Raw genomic sequence first — 22,687 nt, 5'->3', positions numbered from 1 at the left:
AGCTCGCATTACATCCTCAACCTTGATTCAATCATCAGTGACCTCTGACTAGTTCACAGCTGTTGGGACTCTTAACGTGTGGGTAGAGAGGAGGAGGAAAGGTGAGCAGACAGCCTAAGATGTATCTACTATAAGTTATTTGACTCTGGTTACAAAGCAAATTCACTCTTGAATAAGGATTTGAGCTCAGGTATGCCTGGCTCTGAAGTCCAAGATCCTTTTACCACACAGTGATGCCATTGCGCTTAGTAGTTTGTGGAAAGACCATGAAAGTTACCCCATACATAATAAGTATCTAGACTTTTTCAATTAGGGAGACCCAAGCTAAATCAAACCTAGACAGGATAGGTATTTACTCAGATCACTAGTGTTGGGTTTCTGCGACACGATTAGCATGCTGATAAGCATGATAATAATAGTAATGATAATATTAATAATGATAACAATCCACATTTATACAACCGTTACTATGTGTCAGGCTTTCTCCTAAATTCTTTACATGCATTAACTCGATCAATCTTCTCAACAACCCCATAAGGTCAGTATTATCACGTGATCTCCCTTTGATAGATGAGAAAACTGGGGCACAGGGAGGTGAGTGGAAGTTATTAGGCATTTTCATCTCACTCAATCTTTTATTGGAAATTTTAAAAAGAACATGACAAATTAATTGTAAATAAGACAAAGTAAATATGACCTACTAAATTTATGGCACAGAGAAAGACTTTTAACAATTACCTCATACACAGTGCTTACAGTTCACTATGTGCTTTATTTAAAAAGAAAAAGATAGAATCAACTGAAAACTGAAGTCATTGTCCCACATTTGTGGAATCAGTTCTCCAGCCTGTGGTATTGGTCTCTAATGATTTGAGCAGAGGGAAGACATTGAGTATTTGAGTAGTATATATGTTTCCTGTGGCTGCCGTAACAAATTACTACAAATGTGGTGTTTTAAAACAATGAAGTCTATTCATTCCACAGTTCTTGAGGCCAGAAGTCTGAAATCAAGGTGTCAGCAGGACCACACTCTCTGAAGTCTCCATTGGAGAATCCTTCATTGCCTTGTCCAGCTTCTGGTGGCTCCACACATTTCTTGGCTTGTGGCTGCATATGTTTTCCCTTCTATCTTTGGAGGTAGAATCTACTCACTTAAGGATCCAATCCTTACCTTGATTACATCTTCAAAGACCTTTTTTCCAAATACGGTCATATTTACAAGTTTTGGGTGTTAGGACATGAACATATGTTTTTGGGGGCCATCATTTAAGTTACTACAAGTAATTAGGGAAGTTCTTTCAGGGTTTCATATGAAACTTAGTGGTGTTCAAGATACAGCCCTAAATAGCTCACTTATAATGCAGGTGATTCCCATGTGCCTCACAATGATTGCCCTGGGGCTATTATCAAAAAAGGGACTCTGACATAGGAAAATAAATGATTTTGAGCTTGAGAGAGGCTTGTTTTGACTTCATACAGCAAGAATAGAATAGACTTGTAAGCTTCCACTTTCTCCCTCTAAAATGAAATACTAACTTTCTTGACTACAACGTTGAATTGGCAAAACACTCATTCAGACTTAATTAAGATCATATGTTAAAACATATTTTCCCTCTTTTGACAGTCTTTAAAATGTCATTTCAGATATGTGAACTCGGCAAAAAGAGAAAAATAAAACTGGGAAAAGTGAGTAAGATTTTTTAAATGAAAAAGTGAAATAATTTTTAAGGCTAAGGACAGATTTATATATTACTTTTAATATTGGAACATGCAGTCTCATTTGTCTTCTACATTTTTTAGATTACAGATTTCTAAGTGTCAGAAATCTTAGAATCTCAAGAAATAGCCATCAATTTAAAATTCAAAATAGCTGGAGTCCTTAGAGGAAAGATGCAATTATGGTTGGGAGAATATAACAATGCCTTTGAGACATGACCTGAAGATTTATGTGAATATCTATTGCTGTAGGCTGAATGTTCGTATTCTCCGAAAATTCATATTTTGAAATCCTAACCCGCAATGTGATCGTATTAGGAGGTGTAGCCTTGGGGACGTGATTAGGTCATGAGGGTGCAGCTCTCATGAATGGGATTAGTGACCTTATAAAAAAGACGCAGAGAGATCTTTCCCCTCTTCCACCATGTGAGGACAAGAAGAAGATGTCTGTCTACGAATCAGGAAGTGGGCCCTCACCATACACCAAATCTGCCAACACCTTGATCTTGGACTTCCCAGGCTCTAGAAAGCTGAGAAATAAATTTCTGTTGTTTATAAGCCACCCAGTCTATGGTAATTTGTTATGCAGCCTGAACGGACTAAGACTTCTATGCATCTCAAGTTGGAATGTTTGCAAAGTGGTGAGAGCTTGGTAAGATTCTAAAGCATTTTGTTCCTTGTCCTAAGGAAACAGCATTTCCCAAAGAGTGGTCTATAAAACACAAGTCAGCTGCATAATGTCAGTTCCTTGATTCTAACACATGCCCCCCCCCCCCCCCATTTTAATGTCTCTGAAATTAGGTTCCCTGTTACACAGTGTCAAATGATATTTTTTAGCCACCAGGCTTTGCTTGGGCAAAGCTTAGCTGTGCATGAGTAAGGCCCTTCCATCTGATGATCACTTCCGTCAAGTTATTTGTATCTGTTGGACCTCATGTGGCTAAATTTAACTTGGGTCCTCAGTTTTTGCCTCTAAAAGATTACACTTCAATGTTGCATTGAAATGAAACATTTTTATGAAGGCAGAAGGTTGACAGTCACAAGACAAGTGATCCAATTTAAGGTGGTAGACATTGCCAAATCTCTTGAAGTAAATCATAAAATGTTGAAAACTGAGAGAAGTTGATGTGATTTATTTAGGCATTGGACTGTTTTATCTGTCAAAGGCTTCCAGCTAAATTTCAAAAGAAACTGATTTACTTCGAGAGATACATACTTAAATTAAGTATATAATAGGAAATGCAAATAAAACTCTAAGAGGCTTTCATATAATATAGAATTATGTCAGTCCTGAAGATGCTAAAGAAGTCAATATGATGAGCATAATTTATGAAAAGCAACATGTCAATCTGATGTAATATTGAACGCCTTAGGATGATGGAAATCTTCCTTTTAGGATTTCCAAAGGTGTATTTGCTTATTAAAAGCTCATAAACATCCTATAATAAAAAAAATCTACTTAGCTTTGTTTTTACCATCATTTCCAAATGTATATGAAACTAGAGCACCCCCAACTGCCACACACACATACACACACACACATACACACAAACCAGTTACTACCGCTTACCAATGCAGCATCCTGGTGAACATACCTTGAGTCATGTTACCCTAAGGAGTAGATTATTATGATAATTTACCTGATCCTCACTTTTGTAAATAATAGAGTCATAGATACCATCAAAAGAATAAAAGACTATAATTCAGAAGACGCTACTGCTATTTTTTCATTAATTTGCTTTATGACCAGGAGCAGGTCCCTTCTTCCCTGAGTTTATTTCCCCATGTTTTCAATAAATTTATTGGTTGTACAAAATAATCCACAATTCCCCTTACTGCTCTACTCTTCTATCCTGCAATGAGGTCTGTTAGATGAAGAATAGAATATCAGCTTTGGTTACACAGACACTTCTCTCATTTCTAAATCTTTTTGCAAAACATAAAACCACAACTTATTCTGTGGTTTTCAAGAATAATACATGAATTTATTTGATACTTATTCTTTTAGATTAGTCACTCTTCCAGTGCCACATTCTGAGAGCGCTATGCCAACCATCACAAGGAGAGAGCTATGAAATAAAATGTACCACGTGGTGTTCATTTGTCAGGTTCCTCTCATGTGCTGACCCTATTCTTTGCATTGAGTAGAGTCATCTGAGGCCACAAGAGGAGCTCTTGAATTCTCGGCCACATATTCTACTTTGGTGGCAATAGTGTTAATGGTGGTGGTGCTCCTTCTTCTTCTTCCTCATTGTTATCATCATCATCACCATCACATCTCATCTCCAATCCACCTTCTATATTAGTTCCTATAAGATTTGATCCTGCATGCCCCTACTTAACACTTCAAATGCTTCCCATACAGCCAGGGATGAAGTCCAATCTTGCGTGGTTTATCAGACCCTTCATTATTACGAGATCTTTTTTTCCTCTCCATCCTCATCTTGCCCTTTTCCCACCAAACAGTGTACATTCCAGCTGTGAATGAGCCGTGTTCAGTTCCCTGAATGCACCATCCTCTCTTTTATGTCTAAGCTTCTGCACATGCGGTTCCTTTATCCAAGGATGTTGTCTCCATCCCCACCTCTCTCCTTACACTGCCTCCATTTGGTTATTGTTTTAATATGGTCTGATTATCGTTCTAGAGGTAAATCTTCTGGGTAAATTGATAATGCCTCAGTCACCAATACTGCATTAGGCAGTCCTCCTGTCAGCTCCCACAGCATCTCATACTTTCCCTAGTATGGCACTCTCAGCACTGTGTTGTAATTGCCTTCTTTCTTATGTTGTCTCCCACTAAATTTCAACCTCCAGTACAGCTTTTCAGCTGGATAATTTCAGATGGTATAGGGGGCCTGTGAAACTCCGGGGCTGTGTTCAGCAGTGTGGCCAGGTCTGAAGTCTACTGTCCAAATCATAGATAGGAGAATATGAAGGATACAGCCTGTTTAGAGTCATTGTGGGTGACATGACTTTTCAATCCCACCAATACAATGTGATAGCAGGACAAGTATCCAACAGTCACTGCATACACAAAGCCCAAACATCTGTGACAAATGTCATGCTTCAGAAATGATCCCCAGTTGCCCAAGGAATGGCTTCCCCTGCAGAGTATTCTTATCTGCAGATCTGAAAAATTTTGTTTACTGTTCCAGCTTCTCTCTGACACACTTGTGGACTGACCACATGTCTCTAGTGAGTTTCTCTCCCTTCCTGTCACCAAACACAGCTTTCCTTTTGAAGCTGCAAATCAAGCTAACTGCCTGACAGTCTCTAGTATTATAACTGTGCACACCATGTGTGAAGGTCACAGGATCTAGAAAGCAAGTCTTTTTTGTAACTCCAATGTATTAATAATGTAAAGTTTACTAATATAAAGATAATGAAAACAATTGTGACTTTTTTAAGAGTCTGCTATGACCTAGGCATCTGAATACACTATATTAGATAATCCTTGCAACAATCCTGCAAGTAAGCATTTTGCCTCATTTCACAGATGAAGAGACAGGCTCTCAGGGGCTTAATGGTTTGTCCACAGTCATGAAGCTGCAAGTATCAGAACTGGTATTAGAAACCACATCTCTCTGATTCCAAAGCCTGTGTTCTTTCCACTCCATGAAGATGATTCTCAGTGTTTCAGAACAGAATATCCAGTACTTGCAGAGTCAATAAATAAAAATGATTTATTTGGAAACACTCCCTTTTCATCTGCAGTGGAATTGAATAAAAAAGATCTCTCCTTCTGGGCCAACCATTCTCACTGGTCCCTGAAGTGAAGGACCGCCCTGCAATACCAGCCGGGACACATCAGTGGCAGATAAGTTCACTGGGACTCGCCACCCCCTCTTCTGAGGAACGTTTCCTGAATAACCCTCCCACCCCTACCCAGGCAATTCTTTCATTGTCACCTTCTAGGAGCTGACAGACTACTGGACCTGGAGTTAGGCAGATCAGAGTTTAAGTCCTAACTCTGCCACTGAGCACTCAAATGAATCGGGTGACCACTAAATTACTTCATCCAAGAGGAGATGGGGCTCTCACAAGGTTGGAGAGGGAGCCACATCCGTGAAATAATGCATGTGAGAGAACCTTGGAAACTATAAAAGTACTGAACATATTAAGGCAGTATTATTGTACCCTCCAAACCAGTAGTCAATAAAAACTTAAGACACTAGGATTTCATGTAGACATGTTGGCATCTAAATCATCAGCTCTTTAGGAAGGATGCATGGTCTCATTGTTTCTCTGTTTGCCCCTTACTTAACCTCAGGGCCTTCAACCGAAGAGCAACTCCATAGTGATTTTTCCCTTGAGACCTGCAGGGTGATGATCACAGCCCGTGCTCCGCCACCAAGCTGGAAGGAAGTGGCCTCTCATTGCTCTGCAAACACTAAAAAACTCATGGTCTGAAATCTTCATCTGTCCTTTGAATCTGCTGGCTTAGTTTGGTTTTATTTTTGTTTTTTTCTATAACATGTGCGTAATAATGTTACCAATGAACATTAATTTGTGCCAGGTAAATTGTACTTCACAAACATTATCTAATTTAATCTTTAAAGCTACCTCACATCTTATTATTGTACAATAAGTATTGCCATTTTTACGTGTGGGTACACTGAGACTCAGAGATGGTAAGCCCCTTTGGTTCATCAAGACTCCCTGATGGAGAAGGATCTGAACTCGGGGTCCCAGACTCCAGAGCCCTTACACAGCCCCTATATCTTGCTGGCGGGTTTTCTACATTTTGACTTGCAAGTCAGAGAACATGGTTTCACTATGATTATTTTCTCCAAAGAACAGAGACTTGCACGGAGTAGTTGTTAAATTAATATTTTCAGATTCCTCATCTGCAAAAGAAAGATAGTAAGGGTCCCTACTTCATGAGGTTGTGTGAGGATAAAATGATGACTATACTTAAAATACTTAACAAAGTGCCTGCCACAGACAAACATTCAATAAGTAAGTGGCTATTATTACGTATTCTCTTTGAATGTTCCTTTTCTTATTCTTTTCCCTCCTCTGGAGCATAATATCCTCAAGCATAGTGTCAGTACTAACATTTCCTTTATTTTTGGCCCACATAGGAACCTGTACCAGATCTGTCACCCACAAAAGATGTGAACAGACAGATGTAAGATCCAGGAGGTCTGCTGGGATCTGACTCACAGGGTAATCAGTGTGGGGATCAGAACCGATGACCAAACAGGAACAGTTCCTTCACAGGTGAACAGCACTCTACGGTTTAGAGTTAAGCAATACAGCACAATGGTTGGTGACATAGACTTTGGAGTCAGCCTGAGTTAAAAAACAAAATCTGGTACTTTCCTTGATTCAATAAGTACAAATTAAGTGCTCCCTCTGTACCAAGTACTAGGAAAGAAATTTCACACTCACTAGCTTTGTGAACTCATGCAGGTCAATAAATTCCCCAAGCCTCAGTTTCCTCATCTATAAAATGAGCACAACACAGTCCATCTCACAGTGTTCTCAGCTTTATAGGAAACAGTATATTGACAGTTCTTAGATAGTGTTAAATGATTGACAGCTCTGTTTAGCCTCTGTATGTGACCTCTTTACCTCATTTGATTTTCACAATAATCTTAAGCAATATTTTCATTACCATGATCCCCATTTTTGGGATGAGGAAATTGAAGAGACTCACTTGTGCTTCCTACCTTGTGGGTGGCCTCAGGGACTAAAGGGAAAGTGTAGGTGACAGCAGGTATTTATCAGTCCTTTCTGGAGGAGACCTAAGGACAAGGGAACTGGGTAGGTTGCCCAGTGGCTGCAGAGGAGAATATTATCCCAGCTGTCTCTAAATCTTCCCACCAATGAGTCCTAGAGCACCAGACATGGCCACATGAGTTTGCTGGGCCTCCAGGAGGTGAATGGAGGCAGGAAATCTGCCAGCCTTGGCCTCTTCCCTAGGAAAGTTCTGCCACGTCTTGTTGCCAACTCAGACGCTTGTCATATTACTCATGCATGTGGGATCTTCCGCAAGAAGCCGTTGGCTCCCCAAAGGCTGGCAGGGATAGGAAGGCACTGAAAACCCAGAAATACAGACCAGCAGTGGGAAAGCCTGGCATAAATTTGGGGGCCTGCTAGGCTCATCAATGTGTGTCAATTCTGGGCAAAGCAAGAATGGTCTCCTAACGTTGGCATCCTAGGAGTTGGTCTGACAATCATGCCATGGAAGCCAAGCACGATGCTAGACACTGTGTGGGGAGCAGGAAGGGAGGTGTCTTGGTCTTCTCAGGCTACCAGGATGAAGTACTGAGTGGCTTACGCAACATGAATGAATGTTCTCACAGTTTTGGAGGCTGGAAGTCTGAGATTAAGGTGCCAGAATGGTCGGTTTCTGGTGAGAGCTCTCTTTCTGACTTGCAGATGGCTGCCTTCTTGTTATCACATGGTGGAGAGAGAAAGAGCAAGCTTACTGGTGTCTCTAGTTATAAGAGCACTAATCCTACCATCAGGATCCTGTCCTCATGACTCATCTAAACCTAATTACAACTCAAAGGCCCCATCTTCAAATACCAACACATTGGGAATTTTCTTTGAGGGGCGGGAGTACATAATTCAGTTTATAGCAGGAGGTAAGCATTTGATTGCTTTTTGAAGTCTGCTCAATTTTGGCTGATGCATTTAAGAGGAGCATTGACAAACTAGGAAATGCAAAATCAGAATAATACTGTCATGCGTCACTTGATGACGGGCATACGTTATGAGAAACATTTTGTTAGGCCATTTTGTTGTCATGCGAACATTGTAGAGTGCACTTACACAAACCTAGATGGTACAGCCTGCTATATACCTAGGCCAAATGGTACAAATCTTATGGCACCACCATCGTATATACAGTCCGTAATTGACTGCAACGTTGTTATACAGCATGTGACAGTGAAGGATCATAAAATCATACTATACAAGAAAAAAAAAAGTCTCCATAAAGGAACTACTGGGGGCCCATACTAGTGTAACAGAAGAAAACAGTTACAAAAGTACAAATTGTTAGGGTGCTAACAGAAAAATACTAGAGCCCTTGTTACAAAATTATTAGGGTGATAGTGAAAATTTAAGATGATATTTACAAACATTTAGTATTTTTATTATAATTTTAGGGTACAAGTTGTATGATTACAGTGTCGATTGCAAATAGCAGGAGTGATCATTGCAAATGACTACTGTATTCCTTTAGTAAATAGCACATTAAAACTTAACCCTTCTGGTCAACCCTTCTAGTAATATTCAAATGATTTCAGCAGAACGTTTTCTTTTGTCTGTACTCATAGATGAGCAACTATACACTACTATTCAGTATTGGCCTTTTGTAGCACATAAATCAAACCCCAAGTGAACCCTTATACAAGAGAACTTAACTCATTTTGGGTTGAGGTTAAGGACCGATTTGAGTAGCTGAGAAAAGCCATAAACCATTCTCTCATAAAAATACATAAATGGGCAAATCTTGACATATGGTTTTAGAGTTTAGAACATAGAGAGTGTCATAGGCTTAGATAGTATTATAGTTGGTGCTCAGTGATTCTTTGTTGAATGAATAAATGCATAAATATTGAAACTTGTTTTATCTGAGGGTAAGGACATTTTATATGTAGAGTTGGGTACCGCTTTTCCCTTCTGAGGCAGAGGCTCTTTCCAGAGGTTTCCAGGCAGACCCTGTGACATCATTTGGGCTCTGTTGGGCTCTCCTGGGTTTAGCTTCCAGCTGTAGGTCTGGATCGGGTCTGTTTTTCCTGTATCATTCTGTAGCCCACGCTAAAGGGGCAGTGGACACCCAGGCCACGTGCTCATGGTGATGACAGAAGCAAAAGAGAGCATGTCACGTCATGTTGACAAGTCAACAGCCCAAATTCATGGAGGGGGCATATGCTCCAGATACCATGAGGCCATAACAAGGGTGTTGATGGTTTATATTATTATAGGGGAATGAAGAGTTGAGAACAATAATTCAATCTGCCAAACTCCCTCCCTTCTAGTTACTTCACAGACTTCACAGAGCTGAGCCGACGTAGAGCATGCTGAACTTTAACACTAGGCCATCAGGGCTGGTTTGAGCTGAGTCTTGAAGGACAAATTGAAGGAGGCAGAGAAAAATGTCAGTCAAGAGAAACAAAGATGAAGAACGACAAAAAAAAAAAAGAAATGAATAAAAGAAAGCAAGAGAGGGAATGAGAGAGAGAATTTGAAAAAACTAACAGGTAGGACATTTTTGATAAATAGTATCAATTTTTGAGGCCCCTTTGTTGTTTGTTTGAGAATTCCTTGAAGTTCTGAGACCTGGATAGGAAGCCAGAAAACCTGGATTTTGTCCCAGTTCTAGAATTGTGAGTACTTAGTCAAAGTTCTTCCCCTCTCAGTCTTGTTTCTCCATTTGTAAAGATGAGCGATTCACCCAAGTGAGGTCAAATAGCCCTTGTAGCTTTGAGAATGCTCATATTCTGATCCATCTGGAACCAAATGGAGTGATTCTGGAGTCCCCCTCTAGAACCAGGAGAGAAACAGTGATTAATCAGTTGTGTATCTACCAACATAGCAATGGGGACAGGCGATAAATAAGATGACATTTTTCCAAAAGAGAGGACAATCTGTCTGGGAGATTCATGATGGAATGTTCCCTCCAGATTGGCCCTGGAAATCCCTGAGAGTAAAGCATTCTCACCTCCAAAATTTTGAAGGGGCAGGGGGAGGGCAAGCCTGTATCTGATGCCAAATACGTAAAGTTCATTCCAGTTAGTTAATGGAATGTGCAGCTTGAAAATACAGCAACTTGTTTTTCACGCATTTCTACGGAGCCAGCTCCTCTATTTCCATTCACATCAAATGACCTCAGGTCAGCAGAATACAGAATGGACGACCCCTGCCAAGACCTCCAGTGGCGGAGGCTAATGAGGCTCTGGGGGAAAGCCTTCAAAGAGTCCACGGATATTACTTTGTCTGCCACTGAGACTTCTGACCAAAATGAAGCTGGACACCTAGGTTGGGCCAGGCACTGGGAAGCGTGAAAATGCTGCCTTAATGACCACTGACTGTGGATGCTTCTGTAAGCTACTCTTTGGAGAGCTTACCTGGTTTGGCTGAGGGGCTGTGCCAGGGAGAACCACTCCTGCCTAACTCCTCTGAGGAGGTAGGGGAACCGAGAAATTGGACAACCTGCTTATCACCCAGCAACATGCAGAGGCATCCAAGCACTGAAGAGACCTGGGTTCTGGCTCTGAAGCAGCCCCTGGTTTCTGCATGATCTCGTACAGTTACTCTCCCTCTCTGGTCTCTAGTATTCTCAGTGTTAAAGAAGGAAGTTGGGTTGGCTCTGATGCTTTGGGAATACAGAGAAGCGAGCTTTCCAATAAGCAGCTAATATGTGGCTGAACACTTACTTTAGGCTGCTTTGTGTGTGCGTGTGTGTAGCAACTTTATAATGGAGGAAACTAAGGCTCAGAGACAGGCATTTCCTAGGGTGAGTTAGTTGAGTAAACAGGGGCTAGGCATATTGCTAGGTTCAGAAGACGGAGGAATGAATAAGGCTCTGTTCCTTCACTTGAGGAGTTTCCAATTGGTGGCAAGATAGACCTGTAAAGAGATAATCATAGTGCAATATGGTGGGAGAAACAGAGGACCTAACACAGCTGATCGGGAGAGAGATAAATAAGGCAGGAGCAGGAGCAGACCCTCCTCCAGTCGGGGGCAGGAGAAGACCCTGAAATAGAAGCTTTGCCAGTAGGAAAAGAATTCCTGAATTGTCTTGTGTGATGATTATGGGTTTTCTTTAAAAAAGAGAGAAGTGGCTAGGCAAAAAGATAAGGGAAGGCTTTCCAAGACAAAAGGCAAAACGTAAGACATGGAAATGCAAAAGAAATAGCATAGTATGAACTGGAACTGGAAACCATCTGATTGCCTCAATGTTCTTGGAGTACAAAATAGAAGGGAATGAAACAGTGGCTAATGTGGGCTCAAGTAAATATCTTCTAAAAGCAAATGCATCCTTCATCCATTAAACCACTCTGCCTTCTATTTCATTTTGCTTGAAAATAACTTATTTTATTTTTAGTAACATTTCATATATCGAAATATTTCATAATTGGGCCGGCCCAGTGGCATAGTGGTTAAGTTCGCGCACTCCGATTTAGCAGCCTGGGGCTCACCAGTTTGGATCCTGGGTGCAGACCTCCACACCGCTCATCAAGCCATGCTGCGGCAGCATCCCACATAGAAGAACTAGAAGGACTTACAACTAGGATATACAACTATGTACTGGGGCTTTGGGGAGAAAAAAAAAAGAGGAAGATTGACAACAGATGTTAGCTCAGGGCCAATTTTCCTCACCAAAAAAGCAAAAAACAAAAAAAAGAATAAAATATTTAATACCCATATGCCTACCATCCAGTTTAAGAAATAAAACATGGCCAATGTAATTATAGAGCCTTGCATTCCCCACCCTGAGCATGCCCATGGAGTGCAAATTCATCTCTCGATTGGCATCACAGTAATTAAATTCTTGGAAATGAGTATAAAATTTGAATTTTATTAATTTTATTGCAAAATCTAACTGTCACATGGACTGGAATATGACTGTCCCTGAAGTCAGTACATTCCTTCCCTGTACCAAGCTACAGGGTACACCACATCTTAGTCAAAAGCCAGTTTGTCAGTTAACAGTTAGAGATTCCAGGCAGTCTGACCTGTTTATTCTTTCCCCGTGGCTAACTCCTCATGAAGTGTCAAATTATAGACAGATGTTCTCTTGGTAAATCTGGAGTCAGAATCCAAAATCTAATGGCACAAACTTAACGTACCCTGATTCATATCTCCTTCCCTCCCTTCTTTCCTTCATTCTCCCCCTCCTTCCTTCCTTCTTTCCTTCCTTCCATTCTTCCTTCTTTCCTTCCTAGAGTTGCAAGATAAAATACGGAACATTCAGTTAAATTTGAATTTCGGGTAAACAGCAAATAAATTTTTAGTATAAGTATGTTCCAAATATTGCTTGAGACATGCTTATATTAAAACATCATTCATTGTTCTTCTGAAATCCAAATTGCACTGAGCATTCTATATTTTTATTTGCTACACCTGGCAATCCTATTGTCCTTTCTTCCTTTGGCAGATATTTATTGAGAATCAATCATGTTAGTGAATGAGATTTTTTTCATATTTTCTTGCTACCCAGAACCTTTTGGATTCCCACATTATGTTTTCAGAGATTTCTAGCTTCATGAATCCTGTCTCACCAGGGTAGGACTGAAGGAATTCAATTTTCCAGCTCCCTCTGAAGCTGGGTCACAAGCAAGTTGCCTGCTCCACCAATGAGACGCACCCTTACTAAACTTTGGTTGGAAAGTCAGCAACTATGGAAGGAAATGCCATTCAGAGTCCCTTTCTTAGCAAGGAGGTGTCAGAGGCTTCCAGCCTCTGGTGGTGGGAGTATTTTTACGGTCAAGTCTGGAGGTTTTCTCTGTGGAGTACTCACCAGGGCAGGGGTAGGGACAGAGGTGTCCTCGTCATCTCAGTTCTGCAGCATGGTTTGGAGCATTATTTTCTGGAAGTTCAGGCCTGAACATGATTCTCCAGCAACCAATACTCTCAATAATACTGCAGACTTCCTATCCTTTGAACAGCTGGTTCCTGCTTAATCATTCAGAGTTGGTCTTTGTTGCCTACATGTAAGCATCCTGTTTATGCTAAAAGCTCTGTAACTAGTGAACACACACAGGCCACATGATACTTGTAGATTCATGGAGGGGGTAGATATTAATTAAATAAATACAGAATTAGAAATGTTGATAATTCATAATTATCTCTATGAAGAAAAACTACACTATAAGAAGTGACAGTGGGGGAATCTAACATCAATTTCAAGGGATTTGATAGGAGTCTCTAGGTGGATGACATAGAATAAATAAGATGTTTCTCCTGAAGACAGTGGGAAGCCATCAAAAGATGTTAGGTAAGAGCATTGCCTGATCTAATTTGTTTTGTTTTGTTTTAAAGTTTACTCAGTGTGTATAATAGATTTGCACTGGGTCAAAAGTAGAAGTAAGAAATTCTTCCCCGACTTCCACTCCACTGTGGCCTGGACTTGGTGACTCACATCCAAAAAGTAGAGTATGGAAAAGGGAAAAACAATAGCTTTACAGAGCAGAAACCTGGCAAACACATCTTTAACTAAATGGTCAAAGGTTAATGTCGCCAGCTGCTCTAGATGAAATGTTTGTACCCTCCTAAAATTCGTATGTGGAAACCTAATCCTTGATGTAGTGATTGGAGGTGGGGCTTTTGGGAGGTGATTAAGTCATAAAGGTGGAGCCTTCATGAATGGGATTACTGCCCTTATAAAAGAGACCCCAGACAGATCCCTTCCACATGAGGACACAGCTGTCTATGAACCAGAGAGTGCACCTTAACCACACGCTGAATTTGCCAGTGCCTTGACCTTGGACTTCCAGCCTCCAGGACTGTAAGAAATAAATTTCTGTTGTTTATAAGTTACTCAGTCTGTGGTACTTTCTTATAGGAGCCCAAATGGACTAAGACACCAGCAATAGGCCATGCTGATAATAAGTAACACCTGATATGATGAGAGACCAAGGGAATTTCTTTGTGGAATTCTTCCCCTAAATCCATACTCAGTCTAATCGTGAGGCAAACATCAAACGCAAAGTGAGGAACATTTTACAAAATACCTTCCCCCAGGCACTCCTCAAAACTGTTGAGGCATAAAAAGTAGGAAACGACTTAGACACTGTCACAGACCAGAGGGGATGAAAGGGACATAATGACTAAATGCAATGTGGTATCCTGGATGGGATTCTGGAACAGAAGAAAAACTTCCATGTAAAAATTGGTCAAATCTGACATCCCAATCAAACTTTAGTAAGGATGAATCTCATTGATAGAGCAGGTGACCTGCTGGTGACCCAGCTTCAGAGGGTCCTGGGGAAGTGAATTCTTTCCATTCTAACTTGTGAGACAGGATTCAGATGTGGTCAAATTTGAACAAAGTCTCGAGTTTAGTTAATGATAATGTACCAATATTAGTATCTTATTTATTTTTTTTTTGAGGAAGATTAGCCCTGAGCTAACGTCTGTGACCAATCCTCCTCTTTTTGCTGAGGAAGATTGGCCCTGAGCTAACATCCATGTCCATCTTCCTCTAGTTTATATGTGGGACGCCTGCCACAGCATGGCTTGATAAGTGGTGTGTAGGTCCGCACCCAGGATCCAAATTGGCAAACCCCAGGCGACGGAAGGGGAACATACGAACTAAACTGCTGTGCCACTGGGCTGGCGTCTTAGTTTCTTATTTTTGACAAATATGCCATAGTAATGTAAGATGTCAACAATTGGGAAACTAGGTAAGGGATTTATAGTAGCTCACTGTATTAATTTTGCAACTGTTCTATAAATCTAACATTATTCTAAAATAAAATGTTTATTTTTTAAAAAGGAGAAGCAGGAAAACCTGTCAAGTGACTCTTGCAGACAGTTGTCTAGGCCATAGAATGAGCTATAGTGAGGGCATTAAGATAGACAGAGGGGGTGAATCAGAGATTTATTTTGAAGACAGAAGTGGCAATTCCAATATGTCCTTGTGACATTAGGGGAAAGGCTTTGTAACGCTAGGAGAGCAAGGCCCAGAAACAAAAGCCTCACGTTGGTCAAGGCTTTACTAAGTGACTAAGTGTCCAGTAACACACACCAGATGTGTGCATGTCCCAAGTCCTGATAGGTTTCCAATCCTCTAATTCCTAGGAAGAATAAAATCCTGCTTTTTTCCTAGTCCCAGAAGCTCTCCCTCTAAGCTTCTTATTTAGCTGAGTTATAAGTGTTTAGTTTTTCATTTGCGTCAAATAAATTGTTGCCCACTGTGAGCTGGTGATTCAGCCTGGGTGGGAAGTTCCCTCCTGCTCTAGGGCCACGTGCTTGTTAATTTGTCATGCTTCCTAAGCAATTATGGCCTTAGGAATCCCTTTATTTATCCTGTAGTTAATGGCAGCAGTTCCACCTTCAATTATTAAAAGGCTGAGTGGACCTGAAGTGTATGTCTTACTTCTCAATGCATTATGGATTTGATGGATAACTGGAAGGAGACCAAGAAGGGGGTGGGGGTGGGGTGTGTGTGCACGGGCAGAGGAGGGAGTCGTGGGAGGGGGTGGAGACACAAACTTAGCAAGTTTTCCTCAAGCCCAGGGTTACTTCCTTCAAGGGGTTGGCAGGTTGTTATAGTGTATAAGCCATGAAATCCAGCATGGTTACTAGATAGAAAAGTAAAAGGCCTGACGGCCAGGAAACTGAGATATTTGAAAGGGTAATCCAATAACAAAGGTAGGGGAGTGGACCTATGTTCTTGCCTCTCCATTCCTCCTCTATCCATGTTCTGTGAGGTTTGGATGAGGCTGATCTCACTCCTTGATAAACGGGAGAATTCCATCCTCCATCCACAGGCAAGGATACAAGGATGGGACAAGGAAGGTCATATCTGGAAATTTTGCTGAAGATGTTGGAAAAGAGACATTCTTTCTGTTGAGGTTGCCAGTCATCAGAGCACCAATTCAATAGCAGAAGGACATGGGCAGTGGGATAGTTAACAAATACTGGGCTTGAGGTAGGACAAGGGGAGCCTTATGATGAAACGATGAGCAGGTGGTAGCCTGACACTTCTAGCATCCAGCTTTACTACCCCAGGTTCTCTCATTATGAAGTTAAAGTCTGTTTGGTGATAAAAGCAGTAGATCTGGATGCAGAGTGAGACAGGAGTATAATCTGAGCTCTGATAGCCCTGGATCCAGCCGTGCCTAAAGCCAAATATTCATTCCTTCAATGTATATATATTTTTGGTTGTATGAACTAGTGTGTTTTGTTTGTATTGTATTTTATTGATTTGTTAAGCTTCTTAACGTGATAAAAAAGAAAAGTAATACCTTCCAAATGCTTATGAATGGTAGCAGAATGTGGCACTTTGTCATTTTGATTATTTTAGCTAAAGAAAATTGAGAAGCAGATATAAGAAAAGCTTTCTTCCTCCCCCTATTTGTCTAAAAGCCCAACATAAATTTGTCAAGGTACCCCCCTCTCCTCTCTGCCAGGAAGGATAGAAGTTAAGGATCGGAAACAACTCTAGACCGTTAGCATCCCAGACATGGCCTCAGAGGAATTTACACAACGAACCTTACTAAAACTAGCCCTCTCTGCCATTAGTTTCCTCATGTATTTGCCTTCCTACAATTTTCCACCCCTAGAAGATCAAAGTTCTTTTCCTTTGTTTAGTCATTTCTCTAAATGCATTGTTCTTTGCTAAGATGCTATATAAGCTCAAGATTTAACTACCCCTTTGAGTTACTTATCACTAAGTCCTCCCATGTGTATATGTGATGCCCATGTTAATAAGCATCTGCTTATTTTTCTCTCATTAATCTTTTATCAGTCTAATTTGCAGAGCCCCAGCCAATGAACCTAAGAAGAGTAGAGGAAAAAGGAAATTTTTTCTCCCCTACACCTGCTGAGCCCTTCGCGCTAACCCTGCCAAGAGCTTATGTATAATTTCCCCTTTAATCCTCATACAAACATTGGGAAGCCTTATTTATCTCATTCACAGGTAAGGAAACTGAAAAATAGAAAAGTTAAAAATCCACCCAACTTACAAAGAGCTTAAGCAACAGAGCAGGGATTCCACCCAAAGCCAGTCCTGCAAGTTACAGCCTCACCCTGCGGATGTTTTCTTTAAGGACCAAAACTGTTTTTCCGTCTTTAGAGTAAGTTATTTTGGTGGAACTAAACAATTATCCAGTTCTATGATTAAACCCCTTTAGTGTCTCCCAAATCTCTTCTCCATCTCCACTGCCAACACCAAACTCAAGCCAAGACATCCTCTGAGAATCACGATGATGGCCTCCTGAATAACCTCACTCCTCCTGGTCTTCCCTCCACCTTGTTCTCTGCATCCAGAATTTATTCTAATACAGTTTTAATCCCTATTTTTTATAGTATTGTTTCGTTTATGGATTTTATTTTATTATGAGGTCTTCAAGGACAAGGATTTGCTTTCTTTTTCTCCATGCTGGATGCCCAGTGCCTATGAATGTTTCATGCTCCTGGCTCGGTGTTCTCATTCATTCTTCTATTTCTAAATACATACCTTCTCTAGGCTAAAAATGCCCATATTTATATGTCCAGACTACACCTCTTGCCAAAACTTTGACTTTTATATCTGTTGATTTGGTTTTTGCACTTGTATATCTAATCAATATTTCAAACTGAACGCATCAAAAACCAAATTCCTGATGCTCCCCGAGAACCTCTTCCTTACTTCCCTCCCACAGTCTTCCGCCTGGAACTTGGCTCTTGACAACCCATGCTTCCAAATGCTCAAACAGAAAACATGAAGTCACTCTCTGGACGCCCCCCTTGTTCTTGCATACCACTGCCAATCAAGCAGCAGATCTTCTGGTTCCCACTACAACTTCTGACCATACTCACTCTCTCGCTACAATCCAAGTCACCACTGGTTTTTCTTCCCAGGTTCGCCTCCTAACAGGTTTCCCTGCTTCTGTCCTTGCCCCATTTCAACCCCCAGGAATCCTTTTAATCAGAAGGCTGAGCACTTCATGTCTCTGCTGAGAACAATCCAGTGGCTTCCCATCTGGCTCAGTGTAAAAATGGAAGCCCACACAATGGACTGCAGGGTTCATCATCTCTCTGACTTCACCTCCACTCGAGCCCTGTGGGTTTCCTTGGTGTTCCTCAAATACATCAGACATTCTCTTACCTCCAGATCTTTGTCCTGGCCTTTCCCTTTGCCTAGAATGCTATTCCCCTGGATATCCACGTGGCTTTCCCCCTCACCTCCTTCATACCTTTGCCCAGATGCCACCTTCTTAGTAAGTCTTTCCATGTCTGCTGTATCTAAACTTGGCACCTGCTCCTTCAAGGCAGGATGTTTGCCTGGTTTTTCATTTGTTTGTTTTTGTGTTTGTTTGTTTTTTCTGCTCCATCTCCAGTGCCTATATGTGCCCAATATGTGTTTGTTAAATAAAAAGTACTAGATGGTAAATATTTAATGAGTGAGTGCACACATAAATAAATCTCACCTAATCATTGATGGTTCTCCATTGCCCTAGAATAAAGTTCACATTCATTAAAGCACAAGGCCTTCCAGAATCTCATCTTTGACTGTCTCTTGATCTTTATCTCTCAACAGACACCACACTGCAACTCACCTACACTCACATACCCTGTGTCCCATCCACACTTAAATATTTACTTAAAGTGCATACAAAGCCCTTTCTGTTTTCACATTCCGTTGTGAAGTCTTCCTTGGCCTATCACATTACCCCCAGACAGGAAGGATGAGGTTCACAGGACTCCTCCAGCACCCTGTTCTTCTCCCTTGTCACACTCACCATACTGTATTACTCTGCTATAGTTTTCTGCTTCTGAGAGGTCTCTGAGTGAGACTCTGACATTGCTGGGAGGCAAAGGACGTATTTTTCTGGCTACTGTGTCTCCAAGCCCAGCACAGTAGCCAAATCTGTCTGGCTACTTGCTACCAATACGTTTTTTCACTGTAAAACACTGCCTGCATCTCATCTAACCTGGAATACACCCACCTTTGCACCATGACAAGTCTGGCTAATCCCAGTCTCATTTTCTTCATATGTCAAATGAGAGTGGTAACAATAAAAAATGAACATTTCTATCCCTCTAAGCAAAGCAAAACTCCAAAAGTTTGAATAGCTTTAATGTAAAATTTTAACTTTAATGTGTACCTTTCTGTTTGTTTTACTTGAAAACTAAGTAGATTAGTCATTACACACTTTTATTTAGTCTATACATAACACTCGTATGAATAGTCATTGTTTTATTTAGAAGATGAATACTAAAACATAACAAAATGTCAAGTTGACCAAACACGATTAACAGAAGTCATGCAACATGCAAATGACATTAACTGGCGCAGTCAGATTAAGTCTTGAGAAGTGATTATCTTTTCCTCTTGGAAAGGATTCCCTTCACCCCTGGCCTGGGCTCTCCTCTCAAAGCCTTTGATCACTCCTCTTAGGTGTTTAGGATGTAGGAGACATCAGCCCAGATCATGCACTGATAGGCCTGCCTACTTGAGAGCTGGGCACCCAGAGGTGACGATGCTCTGCAGACATGCTGGGGAAGAAATCGTTTTCTTTGGTGGCAACTATCTGTTGGCCACTGAGTGTTGCATCAATGAAAGTGGGAGTGGCTGAGGATGTCAAGGAGGCAGAGTCAGTATTCACAGGCCTCAACTTCTGCTCTGGAAATCCTATCAGTTGGACAATCAATTACCTCTTTCTCCCATTCAGATCCTTGGCTTTGTTGTAGACAACAATCCTTTGACCAGATGGCTGGGGGCAGGGAGGGTGCACAGCAGTAATGGCATAGGTTCATGGGGAAGAAGATCCTGAGTAGACTTATTCGTTTGCCCCTGCCTCTCAGGTCTTGGCTTTTCATACTAAGAGACTTATGCCTATGGCTGGCCCATCACATGTGTCTAAAACTTTCTTCTAGTTGACATTTCCAGTCATCATTTCCAAATTGGTGACGTGTTGAAATGTCTCCTTGGGATATCTGCAATTTGTTCTTAGAAATGCATGGGAATTGTCTGCTCATTTTCATAACTGATGCGAGGACCAGGCTTAGTCTGCAAGAACAGTTCCCTGATCACAGTTTTGATTTTTCCAAGCTGGAGCTCCAAAGTGCTTCAATGAAATTGTCATGAGATCACAATTCAGAAAACCTATGTTTTCTCAAAGACATTTTAGCTCTATGAAACATTTACCCTATATTGTATGGTTGGGAATATAAAATCACATCATTGTTGTAAAGCTATAGTGATTTGGGAATAATAAAGAATTCAGTTACCTGTGGTTATTGGATGCTAACAGATCTTCCCTGTTCTCTTTGTCCTATAGGAAACTTAAACTTCTTAAACCAAGAGCAAACCAAGTGTCCTCAAGCTCTCTTTCTTGGGGAAGCTTTCCTTTCATATCCAAATGACATAATCCAAGCTCCAGGATTGATTGTACACGGGAAGGCTTTCCTGTTTCCCAAACTTTTCTTAGAATCGCTAGGAAGTGGTTATATTGTCCACAAATTTATTTTGGTTGGACCATTCCCTCATTCCAGGTCAATGCCCTCAGCTTTTCCTCCTTCACCTCTGGACATTTTGCCATCATCTCTCTCTACTGCTGTAGCTCTCTCTTTACCTCCATGTTTGGAGGTAAAGTTATCTCACTTTGTTCCCTTAAGTACTTGAGACAATGCACTCAATTTTATCAAACTTAACTAAGGCTTGAGCATGATGAATGACAATACAGAAAAAGAAACCAAACATCCCTCTCCTTGAGTGCCCAGCATTTCTCTTTACAGGACATCTCCTATGGTCATCTTTCTCCCTAGCAGATGTTTTAGTTCCCTCTTTTGAGATGTCATGAAAAACTGTCCCTTTTCTCAAGTCGCCTCTTTGTGAATCGGAGACCTCACCCAGCCATCTCCTAACTCCACTAGAAGAATGAAAAACATTAAAATCAATGAACATCATCATAATCCCCGAGAGGTGTACCCTGCTTACAATGAACATCATGCATTTGAAAACCTTATGGTCTAGGCTAAGCATCAAACTTTCACATTACTGCTTTGGTTCTAAACATTGCCTAGAACAAGAAGTGAGAACTTACATCTCTAAGGCTCCAAAGGCTCACCCAAGAGCCTCCTCCAAAAGAGAGATTTCGTCTTTCTCTGCAAGAATGCAGAAACCCCCCACCGATATTGTTCAACTAGCTTTCTGGGGGTTAGAGAAAAGGTGGCATCCTGCATCCAACATTAGCATTTGGAGGGCTTTCTGATCCTATGAATAAGCAGATTTATGAAGCTGAATCGTTAGGTTCTGGGAATATAGCAGTTAGCAAGACAGACTCAGATTTCAGTCTATGAGATGTCTACACAAGAAGCCAAGCTGCTTTAGTGGCCGCGATAAGTACCATGATAGGGCATCCCGCTGGGCTGTGGGGTCTCAGAGGAATAGTGCTATGTCTTATAAAACCCAATACACTTGAAGGCTGTGGCTTGGAGGTTAAATTTCAATTAAACCCCTTGAGTTTTGACATTTGTCAATACAGAAATTGCTTAAAACAAAAAAAACTCACACCACCAGAAAACTGTACACTCTACCTCTTAAAGGTCCCATGGCATCTTGGATACTAAATAATTTTTGTGAAACAGTCTTTCTCAGGAGTTGAGGAAATATACAATATTTGTTTTAAGCACCTATTGAAGGCATGTTCTTAGAAATAAAGAAAGGGGAGTATCTGAAATAAAGAATGGCTGGGCCCTGAAATGATGAAATAGTTGAAACACGATTTAATATGTGTTATAGAATACACAAATAACTGCATTTTCTAGAGAGCAGCAATTCTAGATTTTACTATTATGTTTATAAACACACACAATGAATATCACTGTATATATGCATTTTTAGCATCTGTCCTATTATTTGTAGAAATATAACTGTCCTATTATTTATAGAAATATAATATAAAAATAATGGAAATTATTTATAGAAATATAACTTTTGTCATCAGATACACTCCTTTACATATTTGATATGTAAAGTCCCCTCCAGAATTTAAACTTTCCACATGCTGTACAAGAATGTCTGGAAAACACTCCATTTGAGGCTGGTCATGTGCCTGAGCACAAGGACTCTCCCAGCCTTGATGTCCTGGAAGTGCAGAGCACCAGCTCTGGCTGTATATAGCTTAGTCCAGCTAGACATCTTGCCTGGGTTACGGAATATTTAAGCAAGTCAGAATTTCTACTGGATATGTGATTCTAGATAAGTGTCTTCCTGAACTTCCTTGGCCTCAGTTCCTTCACTTTTAAAATGGTGATAAAATACACACTGTGGTTGAGAACATTAAGAGGTACTATA

This window comes from Equus caballus, chromosome 25, assembly GCF_041296265.1.
Source record: "Equus caballus isolate H_3958 breed thoroughbred chromosome 25, TB-T2T, whole genome shotgun sequence".
Classification (NCBI taxonomy): Eukaryota; Metazoa; Chordata; class Mammalia; order Perissodactyla; family Equidae; genus Equus; species Equus caballus.
This window is presented reverse-complemented; position numbering follows the sequence as displayed.